Here is a 3,902-nt window from a genome sequence, read left to right as displayed (position 1 = left end):
GATCCAGGGTTAGCACAGGTGACAGTCATAGATCCAGGGTTAGCACAGGTGACAGTCATAGATCCAGGGTTATCACAAGTGTTTCTGACTGAGTAAGTCTACAGCTCTCGGGTTCAATCTTTGCTTTTTGTTTTTGTAATGATTTGTACTGACTTTTGTAGTCTGGGCACCTTCATGTATGGAATGCAGACTACAACTATTTCTCTCTCTGTGTGGCTTCCAGTTTGAGTCCTGTGGCCCTTAAAGTTCTTGAACTGGTCCTCCCACCTCCACTGGGCTGGAGTAGTAACTCTGAATAAGCAAGCCATGACTTGTGAGCGTTCAGGTTCCTTTCTATAGTGTGGAATAGGAAGGACCCCTACGGACCTCCTCACAGTGGTAGTGTCGCCTCCCAGCTATTCCTTTTTTTTTTCCCTTGATGTCTAGATATCACATATGTGTTAGAATCTTGGACAACTAACAATCCAAATGGACCGTTGATTGACATTGACCCTGTAGATCAACTTGAGGAAGACTGACATTTTAACAATATCAGATCTACTGTACTCGAGCCTGATGTGGGCCTGATTTCTCCCAGTTATTTCACTGTGTCAGTATACAGGCCATATGTATCGAATCCGGATCCTTTTTGGTTCATAAGTGTGATAAATGTGCATTCCACTCCGCTTGCATGACATGTGCCTCCCACAAACCTTGTTAGGGTATCACCATAGTACAACATCCAGCATGGATTTAGTGGATCCTTGAGAAGGAAAACTATGTATATTATAGAATCTTTTTTTTTTCTCTATGTGAACTGCCATGTCATCAGTAAATAAAAGTGTTCCTCCTTTCTCTCCAGTGTCCAGTGCCACGTTAAACATGAACAGTGATGGCGAACATCAATGCCCTCACTCACTTCTTCTTTCAAAAGGAAACTGTCCAAACTTTTACTGTTAGAATGATTTACCTGAAAGTCTGTTATGTCAGGGACCATTTTCCTAAGGATAGATTTGTCAGGGACCATCGTCCTTACAGGGATGGCAGAGGTCATTGCCCTAAGGATGTTTACAGAGATCCCACCTCATTCCAACTATCTTGAGAGCTATCTGTTAATGGAACCCACCCCTTACTCCAATGCTAATGGATCACACTCTTCTGCTTACTCCAAATGCTGGCTAATGACCTTCAGTTACCCCAGCAGAGTTCCTGCTTACCTATCTCCACCCCATTCAAGGGGTATATAAGCTGTAACTTTCACCCCAATAAACGGAGACCTTGACAATAGAATCTTGCTTGATTTCCTTCCTCTTCTTCAGCCCATGTCTTGCAGGTTAGCGCCCCTTCAGAGGACCCTGAATAGCTGACCCGCCAAGCGGGGGTTACACTGTTATAGGTGCTCATCAAAATGAGGAAGTTCTGTTTTGCTGAAGGAAGAATTGAGACTTTCATTTCCATCTAAAAATGTGGTACTGGACTAGATAATACATAGAGGCAACAATTTATATTTTGAGGCAGGAGTTCATTAGGTATCCTGGCTAGCCTGGAACTCGCTGTAGTAGACCATTCTAGCCTCAGACTCACAAGGTCTGCCTACCCACCCCTCACCACCACCCCCACCACCCCCACACATGCACATACTGAAGTCTGGGATCAAAGGAATGCACTTCCAGACCTGGCTATAGTCAGTCATTTTTACAAAAGTATTCTTGACTAAAGAGATGCCCCTTGCTGCTCTTGCAGAAGACCCAAGTTCATTTTCCAGCCCCCAAATTATGGGTCACAACTGTCCCTATCTCCATACCAAGAAAGTTAACACCTTCTAGTTTTCACATGCATGGGGAGGGAGGGTCAGTCATTCTCAAAAGCAGGCTGCTATTTCTGATGCTTGGACCACATTCCGAGGTGCTATTTTGCCTCTATACTTAGTAGTTTTATGAGGATTTTGGCATCACCCTTAACCAAAACAAAACAACAAAAACAAACAACAAACAAACAAAAAACCCGTCGTTTTCTTTGAAACAAGGTCTTCTGAATTTCGTGCTACTTTGGAACTTATGACAGTCCTTCCTCAACCTCCAAGTGCTGGATTTTAGGTATATCCAGCACTCCTAGTTACTTACAATTATATTTAATTTTTACAGGATTTCACTTTGTAGCTCAGGATAGCCTCAAACGCACAGCCCTGCCACAGCTGCTGAGTGCGGTATGTATCCCATGCCTATCCAAAATTCCTTTTTAAAATATCAGACAGTTCTTGACTTTAAAGGGTTCTGTGTGTTGCCTTTTCCTGTTTTTCTCCTTCCTCCCACCTGGAATCAAAGTCTCTCTGAAAATGTTAGGGTGTAATCATAGCCAGTGTCACTGACAAAAGAAGGCTTGGCTGGAGCAAGGCACGGTGTACGAGTGAGGGGGTCACCACCCAGCCCCTGAGCATCATAAACTACTGACTTCCCCATAGATGTCAGCAAACACTCTCCTCTGGGTTACAACACCGTCTTCCTCAGTCTGGATTTCCATGTTGCTGCCAGCATTCCTGGGGCTTTATGGGAATATGCTTTGCTTGGAAACAAAACAGGACAAGAAACAGAAAGGAAAAAAAAAATGGCACAGTTTATCCTACAGATAAGTCATAGAAAATGAAGTTGCTTGTGGATGCTGGAACCAAACAAGAGATCCATTTGGGGGCAGGGTAGATTTTCTGTCCCATAGAGAAATTGCCATTCCCTTGAGCCTATTATTTCAGCTTTCCAAAGTAGAAAGCAAATACAAACACACGAAGTACCAACTGTCCAGAGCTCAGAAGAGGACTGGAGTTTGATCTGAGTGAAGTCCGGCTCCTTAAACCTTGAAACCCATGAGGTCACACCACCAGTTCCCACTCCTGAGTGATTAAATTCTAGGAGGGAAACCAGATGTCCTAGGCAGTTTGCTTGCATAAGGAGAATGTGAGAGAGAATGGTGAACACAGAAATCCTGTGCACAGGTTCTAGACCATAGAACTATCAAAGTGAGCGCTGCATTGTTGGGAGTCTTGGCTGAGGATATGTCTGAAGAGGTCTTGTGTGGCACTCCTTCTGGGAAGATAGGAGCAGACCTCTGTTTACCCCAGGGAGAGAACCAGGGAGAGAACAAAGTCCAGATACCGTTAAAGTCCAACTTGGTGAACCAATGAGTTTTATTAGGGTTTGTGCTGAATAGTTTTATGTCAACTTGACACAAGCTAGAATCATGAGAGGAGGGAACCTCAATTGAGAGAATGCCTTCAGAAGATCAGGCTGTAGGCAAGCCTGTAAGGCATTTTCTTAATTAGTGATTGATGCAGGAAGACCTGGGCTGGTGGTCCTGGGTTCTATATGAAAGCAGGCGGAACAAGCCATGAGGTGCAAGCCAGTAAGCAGCACCCTGTCATGGCCTCTGCCTTTAGGTTCCAGCCCTGCTTAAGTTCCTCTCCTGACTTTAGTAATGAACTGTGATGTGTGGAAGCATAAGCCAAATAAACCCTTTCCTCTCCAAGTTGCTTTTATCATGGTGTTTCATCACGTCAATAGTAACTAAGACATCATAATTACTATAGCAATAAGCGTATTGCTATAAGACTACGTATAGAAATAAAGTGAAGCGTTACTTATAGGCACAGAAATGACCCAAAGACAACTCTCTCACTAACACCAGCATTAGTGACCGCTTCTAAAGCTAGAAACCTGTAGACATCTCAGCAGATTGGAGAGTAGTCTGTCCAGGTAACACAACTGTTCCAAGTCTCTTGAAGGCAGCTTGCCTGATTTCTGCTTCTTCCAGCCAGACAGCTGGTCTCGACTTCTAAGGGAGTTCAGCTTCTCTGAGAATGTCAGCAGTCCTTACAGTATACTATGCTTAGTTGGGGTGTGGGGGGCCAGTGTATCTGGTCAGTTTCAGGGACT

The 3,902-nt window shown here is 44.1% G+C and overlaps 1 pseudogene; it reads left to right on the top strand.

Annotated features, from left to right (window-relative positions):
* The first annotated feature begins 621 nt into the window (after positions 1–621).
* Positions 622–733, top strand: LOC119818170 (annotated as a pseudogene).
* Positions 734–3,902: the final 3,169 nt, after the last annotated feature.

This window comes from Arvicola amphibius, chromosome 6 (assembly GCF_903992535.2).
Source record: "Arvicola amphibius chromosome 6, mArvAmp1.2, whole genome shotgun sequence".
In the NCBI taxonomy this organism is placed as follows: Eukaryota; Metazoa; Chordata; class Mammalia; order Rodentia; family Cricetidae; genus Arvicola; species Arvicola amphibius.
Note: the sequence above shows the minus strand (reverse complement) of the source record. Positions and strands in the feature narration are given on the sequence as shown.